General features: G+C 37.5%; 1 long non-coding RNA gene across 1 annotated transcript in view; it reads right to left on the reverse strand.

Annotated features, from left to right (window-relative positions):
* The window catches only part of LOC132519806 (uncharacterized), a 111,725-nt gene extending 92,216 nt beyond the window's left edge, over positions 1-19,509 (reverse strand). Inside the window, exon 1 of the long non-coding RNA XR_009540301.1 lies at positions 19,457-19,509. This is a non-coding gene — a long non-coding RNA (uncharacterized LOC132519806). The remainder of the gene's footprint in view (positions 1-19,456) is intronic.
* Positions 19,510-25,923: the final 6,414 nt, after the last annotated feature.

The following is a 25,923-nucleotide window of genomic DNA, read 5'->3' on the forward strand; positions in this document are numbered from 1 at the left end:
AGGGACCAAATTCATTGAAGTAGCTTCATTTGTATTTTATAGTCTCAAAAAATGAACTTTATATGGAAGAAGGAACAATGTATATTCTAAATAAAAGAAAAATAAAAATGATTGATAAAATTTAATCATTAGAGTCTGTTTTGCTTGTTAGTTTTTGTGAGAAATATTTCCATCACAATTAAAACATTCATGAGAAGTATATGTATAAATTGCTGAAATTTCTGAAGTAAAATTGGGGCATTCTACTTTTTAAAAGATAATTTCACTTTGAAAATTGAAAGAACACAAGATAGTTATATGTATCTATTCTTGATGTGTGTTGATACAGAGACATTAATATTTATGTTTATAATATGCTATTTTACCTATAGGAAGTGGTACATAAAAGTTTAGGTGTTAATGTTAATCATTGAAACATCACAGTGCTTCACTGCTATACATTTTTACTGGTGTGATTTAATATTTCAGTTGGCAACAAGAACAAAAAAAATTTATTTCTTTCCATTAGCAGTGCCACATGCTTAGATAGCAACTGGCCCGAAAGTTAAAGAAATGTGCTGACTGGTTCCATGGCACACAGATGGACAAATAATTTTTGACTCTTAAGCTAATCAAATTAGCACACAAAGATAAATGTTCACGTACAAATTATGGTCCTTCCTGTCACTCCAAAATGCACACCTTGATAGACACATTGGGCCTGAGCCATGTTTTTAACAATTTTTAAACAACTTTTCTGGTTTTGATCTTGCCAACATCTAGATTCTAGGTGAACAGTTTAATATTGGGCAGAATATAACTTATTCAATAATCAGTCACTTTATACATTCACATAAATATTTAACTATAAGAGTACCCCTGAAATCTTTTCCATTAAATGGTGACTGTTAATCCCTATGATTTAATTAACAAAAATTCTAGTAAAAAATGTTTGGCCTTGTCTCTAATTAATGTGTTTTATTTCCACGTCAACTTGCTCAGTTCGTTAGGCTTCATAAATGATATATGAGAAATAATATATAGACAGACCCTGATCTCATACATTCAAGGAAATAATTTTTATGTAAAACTCATCAGCAAGCCACACTTTCTAAAACTGCTAAATCAATCTCAATATCATTATTACACCTTACCATTATTACATCTTACCTTTATCACACCTGAATGGCTTCAAGATACACTTGGTGAATAAATAAAACTTTGGAAAATTAAGGCATGTTGCAGAAATAAAAACAGGTTTTTCTATTCCTCATGTTAACTCCCACCTAAGACCCAATTTCTGTTGAATAAGTAGTCTATTTTTCAACTGACAATCACATAATAACACTTTGAGAAAGTGGAATTTAAATGTCTCACATTGTTCTTAGAGAATAAAGAATCTGGATATTTACAAAGTTTAATTTTTCTTTTCAATTTAGGGATACACACACACACACACACACACACACACACACAGAGCACTCACACAGAGGATAACTACTTTCCAAATCAATAAAATCCTTTGTAAGTAGGAAGAACATCTGCATCTTTGAAAACTCAGGTGAGAATGACAGAAATACACACTTAGTTCATTTGCCTTTAGAATTAAGTTTTATTCACTAACCATAATTTTGCATTTGTGAATCAAGATAGTTAAGTCACTGTAGTGATCTTAGATTTTGGCTGTAAGCTAAGTAAGAGTTGCAAGTTAGAGTGCCCTATATGATTTACTTTTCCTTCAGGAGACCAGGAAAGAATCCTAATCCAAATTCAAACCCTAACCCTAAATATGCTGCTGATAACCAAAGGAGAAATCTCTACCTAAAATGTTTGTCTTCCCTAGATTTGAAAGGTTCTAAAGAGAAAATATTGTCCTACAATTTCCACTTTTTTTAAATAAGGAAACAGGAATGGGTGATTTGCAAAATCCCTGCCATCTCCAAAGGGCCATGCATCTCTCATTTTAGGAAATTTACACTGAAGAGAAGTTTGAAGTCAAACAATCTCCCTAGTAAACAAGTTGTTGTTTACAAGAATCACTTTTTTGTCACCTTATAGACAAATAAGGAGAAACAATAAATTAAATGTATCTGAATCTATAGGTTAAACTGTTGTAAAATTGACAATATAAATTTTTTTTGATCTACAAAAGCAGCATCTTTATATAGCTCAATCTGTTAGAAAAACACAGTTGAGATAAATAGAAAATATACTCCAAGTATTTGCCACATCAAATTTCACACTCCATTTATCACATTTTCATTGAAGTTTATTCCATGGCAAGCTGTATTGAAGAAAACATAGAGATATATACCTTTGGGTATGGAAGAGGTTGCTTTAGTATAATATACTAATCTACAAGAATTTAAGTTATGAGGGTTTTACCATATCATTTAGTCTTTTCTTTTTCCAAAAACTTTATATTATACACTGTTCTAGATTCAGTAAGTGAATTGGTCCAATTGAAAAGTGTTTTCCTCTAAACTTTTACATAGTGAGGTGTCCTTTAGGGTTTTTTATTTTATTATAGATCAAAAGAGTTCATGAACATCATACTTCCATGGAAATATTGAGATATTAATTTTTATGTGCAGGATGCAAACATAACTTTGACAAACAATATTTAAATAGTCAAAGTCAGTTTTCTTTTTAAGTAAAAAGAAATTTCTAAAAAGCTTAAGATTTGGAAATGTATCTGCTCTGGGGATCTAGTAAATATTTCTTCAGGGAATATTACCTTTCAGGGAATGACTGTTAACTAAAAACTAAATTTTCTGATAGATATTTGACTCTGTTTGCAAATAAAATCAAACTAACATTAAGTGTTTTTAAACCAATCAACATTTAGCATAGTCATTTCAGTGAAATGTTGATATATATATCAGATACATTTTTCACACAAACATACAAGCATACCTGGAATATTGTATGTATGGGTATATACTATATAAAATATATAATATAAATAAAGTATGTATATTATGTTAGTAATATAAATATGAAATATTTATATTAATATATATAAACCAAACATAAAATACAAAAATATGTTATGGACTGAACTGTGTCCCCTCAAAATTCATATATTGAAGTCCTGACCTAATACCTCAAAATGTGATTGTATTTGGAGATAGGGTCTCCAAAGACACCTTAGGTTATGAGGAGGTCATTAGGTGGGCCCTAATCCAATGTAACTTGTGTCTTTATAAGAAGAGGAAACTAGGACACAGACATGTATAAAGAGAAGACTATGTATAGACATAAGGAGAAAAATTCATCTATAAGCCAAAGAGAGAGGCCTCAGAAGAAACCAAATCTGCTGAAACCTTGATCTCAGACTTCTAGCCTCCAGATGACTTCTGAAGGCTGTTTTGATTAAAGCATTAAAAAGGCAGACTTGAGTCCTAAAATACTCATAGTTACTTTAAAGCTAAATAGCCTAAATATACCAGTAAAAGACATATATTAACAGAATGGATTGAAAAACATAATCCAGTCATATGTTGTCTACAAGAAACTCACTTCAAATATAACAATATAGGCAGATTAACTGTAAAAGAATGGCAAAAAGGCCTATCATGTAATATTATTTAAAACATTACTCAAAGGAAAGCAGGAGTGGCTAAATTAATATCAGATAAAGAAGTAGACTTCAGAGCAAAGAAAATTACCAGAATGGGACATTGTATAATGATAAAAGAGTCAATCAACCAAGACGACATACCAACCCTAAAAGTGTATGTACCAAACAGAGAAGCAAAATATGTGAAGAAAAGAAACTGAAAGGAGAAATTCAAAAGTCAAAATTACAGTTGTAGACTTCAACACCTCTCTCTCAATTGTTGAATATCTATGCAGAAAAACAAGATATAGAATAAACAATGCCAACATCAACAGGAGCTAGTCGACATTCATAGAAAACTCCAACAACAGCAGGACACATTCTTTTTAAGGACCCATAGAACATATGCCAAGATATATTCAGTGCCATAAAACAAACCTCAACAAATTTAAAAGAATTTAAAAATCATATGTAGCGTGTCTTTCAACCACAGTGGAGTTCAACTAGAAGTCAATAAGGAAAAGGAGTATCTCAAAACACTTGGAAACTCAACAACACATTTCTAAGTAATCCAGAACTCGAAGAGAAATTCTAAAAGGGTGTTTTAAAAATACATGGAATGAAAATGAAAATAAAACACATGATATTTGTACAACACAGCTAAAACAGTGGTGAGATGGAAATTTATAGCATTAAAAGCATGCATTAGAAAAGAGAAAAAGTCTCAAATCAATAATTCAGGCTCCCAGGGAGCTTCCCTGGTGATGTATTGTTTAACAATCCACCTGCCAATGCAGGGGACGTGGGTCTGAGCCCTTGTCCAGGAAGATCCCACGTGCCACGGAGCAACTAAGCCTGTGCACCACAACTACTGAGCCTGCACTCTAGAGCCCACGAGCCACAACTACTGAGCCCACATGCTGCAGCTACTGAAGCCTGCACACCTAGAGCCTGTGCTTCACAAGAGAAGCCACTGCAATGAGAAGCCCACACACCGCAACTAAGAGTAGCGCCCACTCCCCGCAACTAGAGAAAGCCTGTGTGCAGCAATGAAGACCCAACGCAGCCAAAAATAAACAAAATAAATAAATTTTTTATAATAATAATTTAAGTTCCCACTGCAAGAACTTAGAAAAAGAAGAGTAAAGGAAACCCAAAGCAAGCAGAAAGATGGAAATAACAAAGATAAGCACAGAAATTAATGAGATGAAAAAAGAAAACAATGGTTCTTAGAAAAAAATCAATAAAATTAGCAAATCTCTGGAAAACTGACAAAGGAAAAGAAGAAAAAACACAAATTACCAATATCAGGAATGAAACGGGATATAGGTACATGTAGACATCAAAAGGATAAGGGAATACTACCAACAACTCTACACACATAAATTTGACAATTTAGACAAAATGGACCAATTCTTTGAAAAACACAAACTATCCCAACTCAAACAATATGAAATAAATCATTGGAATAGACTCATAGTTATTAAGGAAATTGAAATTGCAATTTAAAAACACACACACACACAAAATCCAGTGAGGTTTATGCCAGAGGTGCAAGGCTGGTTCAATATTTTTTTTAAAAGCAATATAATCCACCATATTAACAAACTAAAGTAGAAACGTTACATATCATTGGATGTAAAAAGGTATTTGACAAGATTCAACACTGTTCCATGACAAAAACTCTAGGGAAAATAGGAATAGAGAGAAACTCTCAACTTGAAAAAAAAAATCTACAAAAAACTTAAAATAATGGTGAAAGACTAAATGCTGTCCCACTAATATCAGGCACAAGACAAAAATGTCCACTCTCATGACTCTTTTTTTTTTATTTTTGCAGTACACGGGCCTCTCACTGCTGTGGCCTCTCCCGTTGCGGAGCACAGGCTCCGGACGCACAGCCTCAGCAGCCATGGCTTACGGGCCCAGCCACTCCGTGGCATGTGGGATCTTCCCGGACCGGGAGCATGAACCCGTGTCCCCTGCATCGGCAGGCGGACTCTCAACCACTGCGCCACCAGGGAAGCCCATGACTCTTATTTAACATAGTGATGAAGTTCTGGTCAGAGCAATCAGATAAGTAAAGAAAATTAAAAGCTTACAGATTGGATAGTAAGAAATAAAACTGAGCCTATTTGCCAATAGGACCAATAGGACATGATTGTCTACATAGAAAATCCCAAGGAATCTGAAAAAAAATAAAAGGCTACTTCCTAGAACTAAAAAGTGAGCCCAACAAGTCACAGGATGCAAGATAAACTGCAAAAATTAATCGTATTTCTATATAATAGCAATGAACAATGGACTTCTAAATCAAAACATAATACTATTTACAATTGCTTAAAAAAAAGAGCGAGAGAAAGAACTTAAGTGTAAATCTAACAAAATATTTATAGGATTTGTATGCTTAAAACTGCACAACACTGATGAAAGAAATCAAAGACGAGCTAATTAAATGGAAAGACATGCTATGTGGATTAGAAGACTCAGCATAGTAAAGATGTTAATTATCTCCAAATTGATATAGTGTTTTACAGCAAAGCCTATCAAAATCAAAGCAAGATTTTTATTTAGATATACACAAGATTATCTAAAGTTTATGTGGAAAAGCAAAGAAACTAGAAAGCTAAAAAAATTTTCACAAAGAAGATAGTGTGGGAGGAATAGTTCTACCTGATTTTAAGACTTACTATATAACTACAGTAATGGAGATTGTGTGGTATTGGAGGAAAAAAAGACACATAGATCAATGGAACAGAAGAGAACTCAGAAATAGACCCATATAAATATGCCCAACTGATTTTTTGACCAGAATACAAAAGCAATACAATGGAGGAAAGATAGACTTTTCAGCAAATGGGGCTGGAGCAACTAGCAATCCGAAGGAACAAATTAACCTCAACCTAAGTTTCTTACCTCATGTAAAAATTAATTCTAAATGGATCATAGCATAAAATGTACAAAATTTTTATGAAAAAATATAAGACAATCTAGGTCAAGGCAGACTTCTTAGATTTGACACCAAAAGTGTCGTCCATGAGAGAGAAATTCGCCTTCATCAAAATTAAAAACTTTTGCTTTGTGAAAAGACTGTTAGGAAGGTGAAAAGACAAGCTACAAACTGGGGGGAAATTATTTGCAAAACACAGATTCTACAAAGGACTAGTATCTAGAATATACAAAGAATTCTCAAAACTCAACAGTTAAAAAGAACAATCCAATTATTAAACAGACAAAAGATATAAACAGACATTTCAGAGGATAGGCATATAACAAATTAGCACACATGTAAAGATGTTCAACACCATTAGTCAATGCAAATTAAAACTACGGGGTACCTCTCTATACCTATCAAAATTGTTAAAATTAAAAATCATGATAAATGTTGACATGGATGCAGAGGAACTGGATCACTTATGCATTGCTGGTGGAAATATAAAATGTTGCATCCACTCTGGAAAACAGTTTGGCAGTTTCTTAAAATTTAAACATACAACTACCATATGTCTCAGCAATTACACCTCCAGACATTTATTCCAAACAAATGAGGACATGTTTGTGCAAAAACATCTATGTATATAGCACCTTTATTCCTAACAGCCAAGAAGTGGAGATAGTCCAGATGTCCTTCAGTGAGTAAATGATTAAACAAACTATAGTACATCTATACTATGACTTCTTAACATAACTGTTTTAAAAAAGAACTATTGATACATGCAACAACCTGAATGAATTGACAAAGAATTTTGCTGAGTGAAAAAGCAAAATCCAAAAAGGTTTCATATTTATATAACATTCTTGAAATTATAGAAAAGGAGAACAAATTAGTGGTTACCAGGGTTAAGGAGGGCAATGGTACTGGAGGCAAGTGAATGTGACTATAAAAAAGGGCAACATGAAGAACGCTTGTGATGGAAATCTTGGTATCTTAGTTTCTTGGTTAGTTTTCTTGGCTGTATCAATGTAAATATCCTGGTTATGATATCATATATAGTTTTGCAATTTGTTACCATTGGGGGAAACTGGGTAAAATATATGAGGGATCTCTCTGTATTATTTCTTATTACTGCATGAGAGTCTAATTGTCACAAAATGTTAATTTTTTTTTAATTTATTTATTTTTGGCTGTGTTGGATCTTCGCTGCTGCACACAGGCTTTCTCTAGGGGCAGCGAGCAGGGGCTACTTTTCGTTGCAGTGCGAGGGCTTGTTGTGGTGGCCTCTCCTGTTGCAGAGCATGGGCTCTAGGCACGCGGGCTTCAGTAGTTGTGGCATGCAGGCTCAGTAGCTGTGGCTTGCAGGCTCTAGAGTGCAGGCTCAGTAGCTGTGGCACACAGGATTAGTTGCTCTGCAGCATGTGGGATCTTCCCAAACCAGGGATCCAACTGGTGTCCCCTGCATTGGCAGGCGGATTCTTAACCACTGCGCCACCAGGGAAGTCCACAACATTTTAATTTAAAATATTTGAAAAATATACAAACTTGTCTTAGTAGAACATTCTGACACAACTGACCCAGTACTTTCAATAAGTCAATGTCACAAAAAAATTAAAAAGGAAAGCAGAGTATGAAAGGTATTCTAGATTAAAAGAGACATAAGAGAAATAATAACCAAATGCAATGTGAGGGTTTTGATCTGATTTGTGTTCAACAACAACAACAAAATTTGTAAAAGACATTTTGAGGACATTTTAAGTACAAAAAGGGATGTTTGAATATGAACTTGGTATTAGAGTATATTAAAGAATTATTGCTAATTTCATTAGAGATGATCATTTTTTAAATGCCCTTATTTTTTAGATGGAAAAAATCTAAAATGATTTTTCCATTGTGAATATCATAAGGCAATTATTTTCCTGGAACTATTTTTAAATGCTTCAGAAAAATAGATGAAATCTTGCAAAATGTTCAACTTTTAAATCTATGTGATTGATAAACAAAAGTTTATTAAGCTATTTTCTCTACTTTTATGTATATTTAAAATTTTCCATAATAAAATAAAATTTCTCTTGATCCCATTTCCTTCACCATGTATATATTCCCATTTCTTTACACCCCTTTTTCAGCAAAATCTTTGAAAGAGTGGTCAGTGGTCACTGTCTCTAGCTCCTCTACTTCCATTCTCTTTCAAACCATCTCTAACCATTCTCATGCCCCTTCCACTCCTAAAATTTCTTGCATCAAGGTCACCAATTACCTCCATAATGCTAATCCAATGATCAATTTTCAGTGCTCATTTGCTCATCTTGTTTATGAGCCATCAGCAACATCTGACACAGTTGATCCCCTTCACAAATCTTGGTACACTTCTATGGGCTCCCAGGACACCACTTTTTCTTGGTTTTCCTCCTACCCTCACTGGTTGCTTCCTCTCAGTGTCCTTTGCTTGGTCTTCCTCTTCTCCCTGATCTCTTAATATGGGAGTGTCCCAGTGATCATCTCTTGGTCTTCTTCTCTAGCTACACTTGCTCCCTTGGTAATCTCATCTAGTCCCAGAGCATAATCTCTATGTTGAAGAATGCCAAATGTACATCACCAGCCCAGACCTCTATCCAAAATTCCAGACTTGTATATCCAACCTGCATCTTCACTTGGATGAATGACTAGTGAACATCTAAAACATAAAACTGAAATAATAATCATCCCCTCAAAACCTGCTATATCAGCAACCTTCCCATCTCAGATGAAGACAACTCCCTCCCTCAAGTCCTCAAGCTAAAGAACTGGAAACCATCTTTGACACCTCTTTTCCATTCACATTCCACCAATTCATCAGGAACTCCTATCAACTCTGTATTCAAAATATATCCAAACTTCAAACACTTTTCATTTCCTCCACCTCCACAACTCTGGTCCAAGCCAACATCATCTTGTGCTTCAATGATTAGAATCAATTCTTATCTTGTCACTCTGCTTCCACCCTTGTACTGTATAATTTACTTTCCAAAAAGCAGTCAGAGGGATCGCATTAAGAAATTAGGCCAAATCATCATAAGTCTTCCACTCAAAGACTTCCAAAGCTCACATTTAACTCAGAGGGAAAAAAACCAAAGTTATTACAATGACCCAAACGTCTCTATATGATCTGGGCCCTCGTAACACCAAGAAGTACTCTTACTACATTACTCCTCATTCACAGTGCCCTCCTAATATGCCCCTCCTTCAGGGCCTTCGTAGGGTCATTCCCTCTGCCAGGAACATCCCAGATACCTGTATGGCTAACACCATTGCCTGTTTCAAGTCTGCTCAGATTTTACCTTTTCAATAGGTCTAATCTGACCACTCTGTTTAATATCGCATCCTGCCACCACCACCACCATCTCTCACACACACCCCACATTCCTGATCTTCTTTACCTAGCTCTACTTTTCCTACAGCATTTATTACCTTTTTACCAGTTATGTATTTTATTCATTAATTATACTTCATTTGTTGTCTATCTCCGCTCAGTAAAATGTAATCTCCATAACAAAAGAGATTTTTATTCCTACAACTATGCCTAGTAGGTCATCTATAAAAATTTGCTGAATGAATAAAGTTTGATTTTAGTATATTATTCATACATGCTGAAAAATAAGCAGGTCAAATATTAATTCACTACTTCTGCTTGTTGTTCTACAAGCTAAGCAGTCCACTGAGTCCATAATTAATGTAAAACAAAATATACTTCTACACTTAACATCAAGTCCATATGTATTTCTTAAAGTATCCTATATTTTGCTCATATTAACACTTGCATCCCTGTCCTTCCTGCTCAAAAGAACAGATTCAAACACAAAAATGAAAATCACAAGCTGTGGAAAGATTACCCTGTGTATCTTAATGATGGTCATCACCATAGTAGTCTTCAGACTCATTGTTTATTTTGTCACTTATGCTGAGTACTCAATATGTCTTTCTAATCACACAGAAATATTGGTTCCATTATTGGGAAAATTAGGAATTTTGAGAATGAGGGAAGAGAAGCAGTCAGACAATATTATTAGGCAGAGAAAATTTCTTATGGTTAATAACATTTAACGAGATTGTTCTTTAGCAAACTTTGGTTTAGGGCACTCTAAACCCAAAGATTTAGTGTACTCTTTTTAAAATTTCTGATAAAGATTTAGGTTCTTGGAAAATATGAGTGAAGCAAGTAGTCATTCTCCCTACCTTAGCTAAACTTACAACTATCTGAAGAGATAATCAATGAGTTAACAAACATTAAAAGTCTATAATATGGGATTCTAAGCTTTCTTCTTCCAAAGCCTATAATTTTTTCTCTATACAAAGTTTTCTTCTGATAAAATTCTTATTAAAAAGTAGAGTATTCCCTATTATTGAGGAATAAAATTTAAAAGGTCAGTAAAAACTTTTATATATATTTTCCATACAAGAAAAATTCTGGGGTTCTCATATTGATTTTCTTTAAAAACAGCTCTATGTGCCAACTTCTCTGTCCTATTCTTCTTACTATCTTTTTTTTTAATCTTTATTGAGGTCTAATTGCTTTACATTGTTGTGTTAGTTGCTGCTGTATAACAAAGTGAATTAGCTGTACATATACATATATCCCCATATGCCCTCCCTCTTGCATCTCCCTCCCAATCTTCTTATCCCCACCCCTCTAGGTGAGCACAAAGCACAGAGCTCATTTCCCTGTGCTATGCTGCTGCGTCCCACTAGCTATCTATTTTACATTTGGTAATGTATATATGTCCATGCCACTCTCTCGCTTCGTCTCAGCTAACACTTAGCTTTCCCCATGTCCTCAAGTCCATTCTCTACGTCTGCATCTTTATTCCTGTCCTAACCCTAGATTCTTCAAAACCAATTTTTTTTTTTTTAGATTCCATATATATGTGTTAGCATATGGTATTTGTTTTTCTCTTTCTAACTTCACTCTGTATGACAGACTGGGTCCATCCACCTCACTACAAATAACCCAATTTTGTTTCTTTTTATGGCTGAGTAATATTCCATTGTACATATGTGCCACATCTTCTTTATCCATTCATCTGTCAATGGACGTTTAGGTTGCTTCTATGTTCTGGCTATTGTAAACAGTGCTGCAATGAACATTGTGGTACATGACACTTCTCGAATTATGGTTTTCTCAGGGTATATGCCCAGTAGTGGGATTGCGGGGTCATGTGGTAGTTCTATTTTAAGCTTTTTAAAGAATCTCCATACTTTTCTCCATAGTGGCTGTATCAATTTACATTCCCAGCAACAGACCAAAAGGGTTCCCTTTTCACCACACACTGTCCAGGATTTATTGTTTGTAGATTTTATGATGATGGCCATTCTGACCAGTGTGAGGTGATACCTCATTGTAGTTTTCTTTGTTTTTCTCATTGTAGTTTTGATTTACATTTTTCTAATGATTGGTGATGTTGAGCATCCTTTCATGTGTTTCTTGGCAATCTGTATGTCTTCTTTGGAGAAATGTCTATTTAAGCCTTCTGCCCATTTTTGGATTGGATTGTTTGGTTTTTTTTAAATTGAGCTGCAAAAGCTGCTTGTATATTTTGAAGATTAATCATTTGTCACTTGCTATGTTTGCAAATATTTTCTCGCATTCTGAGGGTTGTCTTTTCATCTTGTTTATGGTTTTCTTTGCTGTACAAAAGCTTTTAAGTTTCATTAGACCCCATTTGTTTATTTTTGTTTTTATTTCCATTTCTCTAGGAGGTGGATCAAAAAGGATCTTGCTGTGATTTATGTCATAGTGTGTTCTGCCTATATTTTTCTCTAAGAGTTTTATACTTTCTGGCCTTACATTTAGTTCTTTAATCCATTTTGAGTTTATTTTTGTGTATGGTGTTAAGGAGTGTTCTAATATCATTCTTTTACATGTAGCCATCCAGTTTTCCCAGCACCACTTTTTGAAGAGGCTGTCTTTTCTCCATTGTATATTCTTGCCTCCTTTATCAAAGATAAGGTGACCATAAGTGCGTGGGTTTATCTCTGTGCTTTCTATCCTGTTCCATTGATCTATATTTCTGTTTTTGTGCCAGTACCATACTGTCTTGATAACTGTAGCTTTGTAGTATAGTCTGAAGTCAGGGAGCCTGATTCTGCCAGCTCCATCTTTCGTTCTCAAGGTTGCTTTGGTTATTCGGGGTCTTTTATGCTTCCATACAAATTGTGAAATTTTTTGTTCTAGTTCTGTGAAAAATGCCAGTGGTAGTTTGATCAGGATTGCATTGAATCTGTAGATTGCTTTGGGTAGTAGAGTCATTTTCACAATGTTGATTCTTTCAATCCAAGAACATGGTATATCTCTCCATCTATTTGTATCATCTTTAATTTCTTTCATCAGTGTCTTATAATTTTCTGTATACAGGTATTTTGTCTCCTTAGGGAGGTTTATTCCTAGATATTTTATTATTTTTGTTGCAATGGTAAATGGGAGTGTTTTCGTAATATCACTTTCACTTTTTTCATCATTAGTGTGTAGGAATGCCACAGATTTCTGTGCATTAATTTTGTATCCTCCTACTTTACCAAATTCATTGATTAGCTCTAGTCGTTTTCTGGTAGCATCCTTAGGATTCTCTATGTATAGTATCATGTCATCTGCAGACAGTGACAGCTTTACTTCTTCTTTTCCGATTTGGATTCCTTTTATTTCTTTTTCTTCTCTGATGGCTGTGGCTAAAACTTACAAAACTATGTTGAATAATAGTGGTGACAGTGGGCAACCTTGACTTGTTCCTGATCTTAGTGGAAATGTTTTCAGTTTTTCACCATTGAGGATGATGTTGGCTGTGGGTTTGTCATTTATGGCCTTTATTATGTTGAGTAAGGTTCCCCCTATGCCTCCTTTCTGCAGGGTTCTTATCATAAATGGGTGTTGAATTTTGTTGAAAGCTTTCTCTGCATCTATCAAGATGATCATATGGTTTTTCTCCTTCAGTTTGTTAATATGGTGTATCACATTGATTTATTTGCGTATATTGAAGAATCCTTGCATTCCTGGAATAAACACCACTTGATCATGGTGTATGATCCTTTTAATGTGCTGTTGGATTCTGTTTGCTAGTATTTTGCTGAGGATTTTTGCATCTATGTTCATCAGTGATATTGGCCTGTAGTTTTCTTTCTTTGTGACATCTTTGTCTGGTTTTGGTATCAGGGTGATGGTGGCCTCGTAGAATGAGTTTGGGAGTGTTCCTCCCTCTGATATATTTTGGAAGAGTGTGAGAAGGATAGGTGCTATCTCTTCTCTAAATGTTTGATAGAAGTCGCCTGTGAAGCCATCTGGTCCTGGGCTTTTGTTTTTTGGAAGGTTTTAATCACAGTTTCAATTTCAGTGCTTGTGATTGGTCTGTTCATATTTTCTATTTCTTCCTGGTTCAGTCTTGGCAGGTTGTGCATTTCTAAGAATTTGTCCAGTTCTTCCAGGTGGTCCATTTTATTGGCATAGAGTTGCTTGTAGTAATCTCTCATGATCCTTTGTATTTCTGCAGTGTCAGTTGTTACTTCTTTTTCATTTCTAATTCTGTTGATTTGAGTCTTCTCCAATTTTTTGTTGATGAGTCTGGCTAATGGTTTATCACTTTTGTTTATCTTCTCAAAGAACCAGCATTTAATTTTATTGATCTTTGCTATCGTTTCCTTCCTTTTTCATTTACTTCTGATCTGATCTTTATGATTTCTTTCCTTCTGCTAACTTTGGGGGTTTTTTGTTCTTCTTTCTCTAATTTCTTTGCAAGGTTAAGTTGTTTATTTGAGATGTTCCCTGTTTCTTAAGGTATTGCTATTAACTTCCCTCTTAGAACTGCTTTTGCTGCATCCCATAGGTTTTCGGTCATTGTGTTTTCATTGTCATTTGTTTCTAGGTATTTTTTGATTTCCTCTTTGATGTCTTCAGTGATCTCTTGGTTATTAAGTAGTGTATTGTTTAGCCTCCATGTGTTTGTATTTTTTACAGCTCTTTTCCTGTAATTGATATCTAGTCTCATAGCGTTGTGGTCGGAAAAGATACTTGATACGATTTCAATCCTCTTAAATTTACCAAGGCTTGATTTGTGACCCAAGATATGATCTATCCTGGAGAATTTTCCATGAGCACTTGAGAAAAAGTGTATCTGTTGTTTTTGGATGGAATGTCCTATAAATATCAATTAAGTCCATCTTGTTTAATGTATCATTTAAAGCTTGTGTTTCCTTATTTTCATTTTGGATGATCTGTCCACTGGTGAAAGTGGGGTGTTAAAGTCCCCTACTATGATTGTGTTACTGTCGATTTCCCCTTTTATGGCTGTTAGTATTTCCCTTATGTATTGAGGTGCTCCTATGTTGGTGCATAAATATTACAATTGTTATGTCTTCTTCTTGGATCGATCCCTTGATCATTCTGTAGTGTCCTTCTTTGTCTCTTGTAATAGTCTTTATTTTAAAGTCTATTTTGTCTCATATGAGAATTGCTACTCCAGCTTTTGATTTCTTTTGATTTCCATTTGCATGGAATATATTTTTCCATCCCCTCACTTTCAGTTTGTATGTGTCCCTAGGTCTAAAGTGGGTCTCTTGTAGACAGCAGATATACAGGTCTTGTTTTTGTATCCATTCAGCCAGTCTGTGTCTTTTGGTGGGAGCATTTAATCCATTTACATTTAAGGTAATTATCGATATGTATGTTCCTGTTCCCATTTTCTTAATTGTTTTGCGTTTATTATTGTAGGTATTTTCTGTCTCTTGTGTTTCCTGCCTAGAGAAGTTCCTTTAACATTTGTTGTAAAGCTGGTTTGGTGGTGCTGAACTCTCTCAGCTTTTGCTTGTCTGTAAAGGTTTTAATTTCTCCATTAAATCTGAATGAGATCCTTGCTCGGTAGAGTAATCTTGGTTGTAGGTTTTCTCCTTCATCACTTTAAATATGTCCTGCCACTCCCTTCTGGCTTGCAGAGTTTCTTCTGAAAGATCAGCTGTTAACCTTATGGGGATTCCCATATGTGTTACTGGTTGTTTTTCCCTTCCTGCTTTTAATATGTGTTCTTTGTATTTAATTTTTGACAGTTTGATTAATATGTGTCTTGGCATGTTTCTCCTTGGATTTATCCTGTATGGGACTCTCTGTGCTTCCTGTGATTGATTAAGTATTTTCTTTCCCATATTAGGGAAGTTTTCAACTATAATCTCTTCAAATATTTTCTCAGTCCCTTTCTTTTTCTCTTCTTCTTCTGGGACCCCTATAATTCGAATGTTGGTGGTTTAATGTTGTCCCACAGGTCTTTGAGACTGTCCTCAGTTCTTTTCATTCTTTTTTCTTTATTCTGCTCTGCAGTAGTTATTTCCACTATTTTATCTTCCAGGTCACTTATCCGTCCTTCTGCCTCAGTTATTCTGCTATTGATCCCTTCTAGAGTAGTTTTAATTTCATTTATTGTGTTGTTCCTCATTGCTTGTTTCCTCTTTAGTTCTTCTAAGTCCTTGTTAAGTGTATCTTGCATTTTCTCTATTCAATTTCCAAGATTTTGGATCATCTTTACTGTCATTATTCTGAATTCTTTTTCAGGTAGACTGCCTATTTCCTCTTCATTTGTTAGGTCTGGGGGGCTTTTACTTTGCTCCTTCATCTGCTGTGTGTTTTTCTGTCTTCTCATTTTGCTTATCTTACTGTGTTTGGGGTCTCCTTTTCGCAGGCTGCAAGTTCGTATTTCCCGTTGTTTTTGGTGTCTTTCCCCAGTGGCTAAGGTTTGTTCAGTGGGTTGTGTAGGCTTCCTGTTGGAGGGGACTAGTGCCTGTATTCTGGTGGATGAGGCTGGATCTTGTCTTTCTGTTGCGCAGGTCCATGTCTGGTGGTGTGTTTTTGGGTGTTTGTGGCCTTATTATGATTTTAGGCAGCCTCTCTACTAATGGATGGGGCTGTGTTCCTGTCTTGCTAGTTTTTGGCATAGGGTGTCCAGCACTGTAGCTTGCTGGTCGTTGAGTGAAGCTGGGTCTTGGTGTTGAAATGGAGATCTCTGGGAGATTTTCACCATTTGATATTATGTGGAGCTGGGAGGTCTCTTGTGGACCAGTGTCCTAAACTCAGCTCTCCCAACTCAGAGGCACAGGCCTGATACCTGGCCAGAGCACCAAGAGACAGTCATCCACACAGCTCAGGATAAAAGGGAGAAAGAATAGAAAGAAAGAAAGAGAATAAAATAAAATAAAGTAAAATAAAATAAAATAAAGTTATTAAAATAAAATATAAAAAATAATTAAGAGAAAATTTTAAAAAGTAAACAAAAAACGGACGGACAGAACCCTAGGACAAATGGTGAAAGCAAAGCTACACAGACAAAATCACACACAGAAGCATACACATACACACTCACAAAAAGAGAAAAAGGGGAAAAAATAATATATCTTTGCTCCTAAAGTCCACCTCCTCAATTTGGGATGATTCGTTGTCTATTCAGGTATTCCACAGATGCAGGGTACATCAACTTGATTGTGGAGCTTTAATCCGCTGCTTCTGAGGCTGCTGGGAGAGATTTCCCTTTCTCTTCTTTGTTTGCACAGCTCCCGGGGTTCAGTTTTGGATTTGGCCCCGCCTCTGCGTGTAGGTCGCCTGAGGGCGTCTGTTCTTTGCTCAGACAGGACGGGGTTAAAGGAGCAGCTGATTCAGGGACTCTGGCTCCCTCAGGCCAGGGGTAGGGAGGGGTACGGATGCTGGGCGAGCCTGTGGCAGCAGAGACCAGCATGACTTTGCACCAGCCTGATGCGCGCCGTGTTCTCCCAGGTACCTTGTCCCTGGATCACGGGACCCTGGCATTGGTGGGCTGCACAGGCTCCCGGGAGGGGAGGTGTGGATAGTGACCTGTGCTTGCACACAGGCTTCTTGGTGGCTGCAGCAGCCTTAGCATTTCATGTACATCTCTGGGGTCCGCGCTGATAGCCACGGCTCGCACCGCTCTCTGGAGCTCCTTTAAGTAGCGCTCTTAATCCCCTCTCCTCGCGCAACAGGAAACAAAGAGGGAAGAAAAGGTCTCTTGCGTCTTCAGCAGTTCCAGACCTTTTCCCGGACTCCCTCCCGGCTAGCCGTGGTGCACAAGCCCCCTTCAGGCTGTGTTCACTCAGCCAACCCTCTCCCTGGGATCCGACCTTGAATCCCAAGCCTCAGCTCCCAGCCCCCGCCCGTCCCGGCGGGTGAGCAGACAAGCTTCTCGGGCTGGTGAGTGCTGGTCAGCACCGATCCTCTGTGCGGGAATCTCTCCGCTTTGCCCTCTGCACACCTGTGGCTGCGCTCTCCTCCATGGCTCTGAAGCTTCCCCCCTCTGCCACCTGCAATCTCCTCCCGTGAAGGGGCTTCTAGTGTGTGGAAACCTTTCCTCCTTCACAGCTCCCTCCCACTGGTGCAGGTCCCGTCCCTATTCTTTTGTCTCTGTTTTTTCTTTTTTCTTTTGCCCTAGCCAGGTACGTGGGGAGTTTCTTGCCTTTTGGGAGGTCTGAGGTCTTCTGCCAGCGTTCAGTAGGTGTTCTGTAGGAGTTGTTCCACGTGTAGTTGTATTTCTGATATATCTGTGGGGTGGAAGGTGATCTCCGCATCTTACTCTTCCACCATCTTGTCCCGGCCCGACGTCCCCACAACTGTCGCGGCCTCGGCCGCCGGGGCCCCTCCAGAGCCGGCAGCCTCAGTGAGGTCCCCTTCGCCTCGGGCTCTGGGGCAATTCCGTGACAGCGGAGGGAACAGACCCTGAGCCGGGTGTTCCAGCTCTGCGGGCTCCATTCTGCCCATTACCATTTTAAGATTTTCTAGTTCACTATTCTAGACACCAAACCTGGAAGCTACTAGCCATATCCTCAAAATAACTACTCTTTCGCTTGGGCCAGTAACTAGTTAAACAAAGACAGCTAGACAACCAAAGCACAGCACAGATATTCACTCCACAACACCTACCTTTTTATACTTCACATGACTTTATGTAATAATAATGTTATGTTATCTATTTGGTTAACTTTTTAAGAGAAGATAGATAAATAGATAGATGGATAGCCTTCCTCTTTCTCCCATTCTATCTGAAACTGCATACAGATTCAACCCAACAAGCCATTCATTGGGTGACTACTGTGTACTTAATGGCAGGTAGTAGGCTAGGTGCTATAATGGGAGTAATGGAGTAATGAAGGAGAGTTTCTAGAACATCACACTAGTCCTTGCCTTAAAGTGCTCAGCATCTAGAGCAGGGTCAGCACACTTTTCCTGTAAAGGATCAGACAGTATACATTTTCCTCTCCGTGGGCCATAATAGTCTCTATCACAACTTGAGTCTAATGTTGTAATGCTAAAGTAGCCAATATGTAAATAAGTGAATGTAGTTAATTTCCAATAAAACTTTATTCATGGACACTGAAATTTGAACTTCATGTAATTTTCACATGTCACAAAATATTATTATTTTGACTTTTTTTCAACTTTTAAAAAATGTAGAAACCTTCTCAGGCACAGACCATACAAAACTAGGCAGCAAGCTAGATTACACAGTTTGCTGATCCCTGATCTAGATTAATAAAATTTAACCCTGACTGCACCTTAGAATCACCTGGAAAGTTTTTTTCAAACACTACTAGTACAAAAGCCCCACTCAAAGATGCTGTCTGGAGTGGAAATTTTAACTTTCAAAGCTCCCCAGGTGGTTCTAATGTTCAGCCAAGATTTGAGAACCACTGATCTAGGGGGAAACAGATACATATATTTATAAGATTCAGACACAAATATGTTCAGAAGTCAGTGACTCAGGTTTAGTATGTCACTTCAAGATGTCAGAGACCCAGGCTCCTTCAATCTTGCTATGCTACCATGACCTATATTGCCCAGATCATCTCAATATTCAAAGTGACTGTGCCAGTTCTGACCATCATGTTCACATTCCAGCCAGACAGAAGGCAGAATAGGAAGAAGAGCATGGCTTCTATTAAGAAAACATGTCATAAATTGCACATACCACTTTCCATTTCATTCCACTTGTCAGAACTTAAATGTACTCCATCACTCCTAGATGGAACAAACAGAGACAGGAAAACATAGTTTTTATTTTGGGATAGAATCTGCTCAGTTAAAAATCACAAACTGTATCACTATAGGAAAAAAGAAAGAATATCAAGAAGTAGCACACAATTTCATCCTCAGGAGGTTAAAATTCTCTTGCAGTAGTTTAGGATGTGAGTAATTGATGAGGAAATGAACAGATGAGATTTCCAGGAAAGTTTCTGGATATGCATGGAGAAAGTTAATCTATCTTGTTGATTTTCTCACTACCACTAGTTCAGGATATTTCAAATACTCCTGTGCCAACTGTAAATGGAAACTGTTAATCCCAAAATAGCAACTTCACTTTCAAGGAATAGGAAATGAAAGGGAAAGCATTAGAGTCAAGGCAAAAATAATTTCTTCTCAAATTCAAATTTATTTTCTTTTTTTTCTTGCTTCTTAGCCAAAGGCCAAAATGGTAAATATGTGAGGTACTTTTTCTAGACTGTCTCTTCAGGGCCAAGTTTAATGTTAACTAATAGATTTTGTAAAAGGCATCTCTTTGACTCTCTAGAGGCACATTTGGGAGATCCTGGCCTGGATAACTACTTTCAACAAGTCTTTTTTTCTTTTTTTCTTTTTTTTTTTTTGCGGTACGCGGGCCTCTCACTGTTGTGGCCTCTCCCGTTGTGGAGCACTGGCTCCGGACACGCAGGCTTAGTGGCCATGGCTCACGGGCCCAGCCGCTCCGCGGCATGTGGGATCTTCCCGGACCGGGGCACGAACCCGTGTCCCCTGCATCGGCAGGAGGACTCTCAACCACTGTGCCACCAGGGAAGCCCAACAAGTCTTAAATGTTGAGAATAGAAGCCAAGGACCAAGCTGAGGGTATTTAAGGTGATTCATCTTCTAAGATAATAGCAGACAAAAGTGAGAGCAATTGGTGGCCACCAGAATGCAGTTTTGAGCAAGTAAGTCACCATGTGTGAGAAAGATCTAGGTGTGGAAACATCTAGGGACAAGTGTACTGATACTGTTATCAGTTAATTATAAGCCCACAATATGTGTATGGTCCTGACCACAGAAAGAATTCTATGGGGCAAGAATTCTCACAGGACAAGTGGTATTGTAAAAGAAAATTCAACATAAAACCATTTCCTTGAACACCATTTTTAGATTACTTTTCAGTAGTTTTGAAAAGATACAAAGAGTAGGAGAGGGAATCTGCCGCATGAACCAAGTGAATGAAGTTAACATCAGCTGTAATGGGACAAACTGATATCAGGTGCCTAATGTTTGCCAAAGGACATATAACTGCTGTGATATTTACTGGCCAGAAAAATAAGCAAATCATAATCTAAATCTAGTCATGAAAAACATCAGTGTTATTCAAATGTCAAGCCACATAGAGTGCCCATATTCCTCAATCTCTAATACAGTAGTGTCTTTAAATAATATTTCTTTAGCATTCTAGAGAGGCAATGTCTCCTAATTACTCTTATCTTTCAGAAATTTCTGCATTATTCTGGGCCATAAATGCCATCCTGTTTAGATGTGCATTTTCTTATTTATTTATTTATTTTTATTATAATTTTTTTTGGCTGCTTTGGGTCTTTGTTGCTGTGCATGGACTTTCTCTAGTTGCAGCAAGTGGGGGCTACTCTTCGTTACAGTGCACAGGCTTCTCATTGCGGTGGCTTCTCTTGTTGCAGAGCATGGGCTCTAGGCACACGGGCTTCAGTAGTTGTGGCTCAGAAGCTCTAGAGTGCAGGCTCAGTAGTTGTGGCACAGTGGCTTACCTCCTCCATGGCATGTGGTATCTTCCCGGACCAGGGCTCAAACCCGTGTTCCTGCATTGGCAGGCGATTCTTAACCACTGTGCCACCAGGGAAGCCCTAGATGTGCATTTTCTTAATCCTGATCTACATAGAACTGACAGACCATCCATATGGGAACTAAACACTACACTTCCCTTCTTCACTGATATCCCAGGTCCCCACTTCATCCTACATATGAATCTTAGCTATCAATAACTTTCCAAAGTGATCTGTCACAAAGGGAACATTATCTGTAGTTTCAGGTCATTACTTCATGGTGGCAAGTGCTCAAGGCCCATCAGAAGTCTGAATGGAGAAAACAAAGAAGGATCTGGGATACAAGGGAGAAGTGTTCTTAAGAGTTAACCTTGACTGTCACAAGAAAGAAGAAAAAAAAGGTAGTTGAAAAAAACTTGTTAGGCAGAAACACCAGAAGTACAGAAGTAAAATTTTGCATGTTCTAAAACCATGGCATTTCAAGAAGTAAGGAGGACATAGCCCCTGACCCAAGACAGGACATTTACCTGAGAACCTGCCATTTCTTCCTCTTCTGCTTCCTCCTCTAGGTTTCTTCCTCAGGTGAGATTATGTGGAGAAATCACGTCAGCATCTTGAGAATATGCCTTTAAAGGCTTCGGCACAGATCCTTTACCTGCTACCAATGTGGCCATGGGCAGAAGGGCCTTGAAACTTAGGAAAGTCAACCCTTCCTCGTCTCAGGAGAGATTCAGGAACAATGAGCTCCTACCTGGAGAACAAACTTTGAGCTTCTTCTTTCTTGTCTTTGATGACCCTCCCTTCCCACAGATGCCCCTAAATTTTGCTACACAATAGCTAATGTGGGCTCCACCGCCCTGCCTCTACCAAACCCACGTAGAACAGACCCTGTTACCTCCCCTTGGACAAAAGCCTGGACTCAACTCTCATAAATATACTCGGAAGCCCACATACTTAACCCTGGCCTCATTAGAATCACCTGGAGCACTTAATTAAAGCAACATTGATGTTCTCACCCAGACCAATGAACAGAATCTGTGGGAGAGGACCCAAGATTTGATAGTTCTCAAAAATCCACATGTGATCTTTGTTGAAAGCCCAGGCTGAGAGCCACTTATGTAAACCTTGCTTCTCAAGCTTTAATGTGCATAAAAATCGCTTGGATGGATGTTAACTAGACTTATTGTGGTGATCATTTTGCAATATGTACATATATTGAATCATTATGTTGTACACCTGAAACTAATATAAAGTTATATGTCAATTATATCTCAATTGTAAAAACCACTTGGAAAGCAAATAAAAATAAATAAATAAAGATACAAAGAGAAGAATTGGTCAGGATCTAGTCCTCCCTGGAGCTCTTAGCCCTAGCCCAGAATGTGACCTGGATTATTTGAAAAACATGACTCTTATAGGGAGGAAAAACCAATCAAAATAACACTCAGAAGAGATCCTAGATCATAATTTTTCCTTTTCTCTGCTCAAGGCCCAGGTTACATTTGAAGGAGAGAAACTAATCCTTTAGTATAATAGCCTGTTAGTTCCTCTGAATACCAACAGTAGCACCTAATTTATCACTACACCTTCCAATTCAGGACTTAGTGCTCTAACAGGATAACAGAGCTAAGGAATGGCTTTCCTTTCTAGTGTTTAAAATTTATTTAGTACTCCAACAAGTTAATAAAGCCTAATACTGTCTTAATGCCCTAGATTTTCAGCCCTGATATCCTAATAGAAAATTAAGGTCATATAGTATTTATAAATAAAAATATATAATAACAAAAATATTATGTTCCTTTGGAATTTTCTTCTTCCAGCTTTATTGAGATATAATTGACATATAACATTGTGTAAGTTGAAGACATACAATGAGTTGATTTGATATATATTGCAAAATTGTTACCACCATACACTTGTATATTGCAAAATGATTATCATAATATGCTTATGTGTATATTTTTCTAATAGATCTTTTTTGGAGTATAATTGCTTCACAATACTGTGTTAGTTTCTGTTGCACAACAAAGTGAATCAGCCATATGCAAACACATGTCCCCATATCCCCTTCCTCTTGAACCTCCCTCCCGTCCTCCCTATCCCACCCCTCTAAGTCATTGCAAAGCACTGAGCTGATCTCCCTGTGCTATGCTGCTGCTTCCCACCAGCCAACTATTTTACATTCGGTAGTGTATATGTGTTGATGCTACACTCACTTCGCCTCAGCTTCCCCCTCCCACCCCATGTCCTCTTTATTCCTGCCCTGCAACTAGGTTCATCAGTACCATTTTTTTTTTTTTAGATTCCATGTACATCCATTAGCATACAGTATTTGTTTTTCTCTTTCTGACTTACTTCACTCTGTATGACAGACTCTAGGTCCATCCACCTCACTACAAATAACTCAATTTTGTTTGTTTTTATGGCTGAGTAATATTCCATTGTATATATGTGCCACATCTTCTTTATCCATTCATCTGTCAATGGACATTTAGGTTGGTTCCATGTCCTGCCTATTGCAAATAGTGCTGCAATGAACATTGTGGTACATGTCTCCTTTTGAATTATGGTTTTCGAGGTATCACCTCACGCCGGTCAGAATGGTCATTATCAAAAAATCTAGAAACAATAAATGCTGGAAAGAGTGTGGTGAAAAGGGAACCCTCCTGCATTGTTGGTGGGAATGTAAATTGATCCAACTACTATGGAAAACAGTATGGAAGTTCCTTACAAAACTAAGAATAGAACTACCATATGACCCAGCAATCCCACTACTATGCTTATATATTATTTCAGATGTTTCATTGTTAGTATATAGAAACACAACTAATTTTGTGTCCAGCAGCTTTACTGACTCAATTAGTTCTAATAGTTTTTTGGAAGAGTCTATAAGATTTTCTATACATAAGGTCATCAATGTGCAAATAACAACTTTCCTTCTTTCTTCCTAGGTTGGATGCCTTTTAATTCTTTCTCTTGCCTTTGCTCCAGCTAGGATTTCCAGCACTATATTGAATAGGAGTGGTGAGAGTGGGCACCCTTATCTTGTTCCTGACCTTGGAGGAAAAGCTTTCAACCTTTCACTCTTGATTATCATGTTGGCTGTGGGTTTGTCATATATGGTCTTTATTATGTTGAGGTTTGTTCCCTTTAGACCCAACGGGTTTTTACAACATGAAAGGTTTTGTATTTTGTCAAAAGCTTTACTGATCTATTGAGATGATCATATGATTTTTATTTGTCATTCTATTAAAATGGTATATCAGGGGCTTCCTTGGTGGCGCAGTGGTTGAGAGTCCACCTGCCGATGCAGGGGACACGGGTTCATGCCCCAGTCCGGGAAGATCCCACATGCCGCAGAGCGGATAGGTCCGTGAGCCATGGCCGCTAGGCCTGTGCGTCCGGAGCCTGTGCTTCACAACGGGAGAGGCCACATCAGTGAGAGGCCCGCATACCGCAAAAAAAAAAAAAAAAGGTATATCAAATTTATTGATTTGTATATATTGATCCATCCTTGGATGCCAGGGATAAATCTCGATTGTGGTGTATGATCCTTTTAATGTGTTGTTAAATTCAGTTTGCTAGCATTTTGTTGAGGATTTTTGTACCATATTCATCAAGGATATTGATCTATAGTTTTATTGTAGTGTCCTTATCTGGTTTTGGTCAGGGTAATACTGGTCTTGTAAAATGAGTTTAGAAGTGTTCCCTTCTCCTCCTACACTATTGGTGGGAGTGCGAATTAGTACAGCCACTATGGAAAATAGTATTGAGGTTCCTTAAAAAACTAAAAATAGAGCTACCATATGATCCAGCAATCCCACTCCTGGACATATATCCAGAAAAAAACACAATTCGAAAAGATACATGCACTCCAATGTTCATTGCAGTGCTATTTACAATAGCCAAGACATGGAAGCAACCTAAATGTCCATCAACAGAGGAATGGATAAAGAAGATGTGGTACATATATACAATGGAATATTACTCAGCCATAAAAAAGAACAAGGGCTTCCCTGGTGGCACAGTGGTTGAGAGTCTGCCTGCTGATGTAGGGGACACGGGTTCGTGCCCCAGTCCAGGAAGATCCCACATGCTGCAGAGCGGCTAGGCCCATGAGCCATGGCCACTGAGCCTGTGCGTCTGGAGCCTGTGCTCTGCAATGGGAGAGGCCACAACAGTGAAAGGCCCGTGTACCACAAAAAAAAAAAAAAAAAACAACAAAATAATGACATTTGCAGCAACAGAGATGGACCTAGAAGTTGTCATACTGAGCAAAGTAAGTCAGACAGAGAAAGACAAATATCATATGACATTGCTTATATGTGGAATATAAAAAAAGGCTACAAATGAACTTATTTACAAAACAGAAATAGAGTTACAGATGTAGAAGATAAACTTATGGTTACCCGGGAGTGAGGGTAGGGGGAGGGTTAAATTGGAAGATTGGGATTGACACATACACACTACTATATATAGAATAGATAATTAATAAGGACCAACTGTTTAGCACAGGGAACTCTGCTCAATACTCTGTAATGGCTTATATGGGAAAAGAATCTAAAGAAGAGTGGATACATATACATATATATGTATATGTATAACAGATTCACTTTGCTCTACACCT

This window comes from Lagenorhynchus albirostris, chromosome 4 (assembly GCF_949774975.1).
Source record: "Lagenorhynchus albirostris chromosome 4, mLagAlb1.1, whole genome shotgun sequence".
Classification (NCBI taxonomy): domain Eukaryota; kingdom Metazoa; phylum Chordata; class Mammalia; order Artiodactyla; family Delphinidae; genus Lagenorhynchus; species Lagenorhynchus albirostris.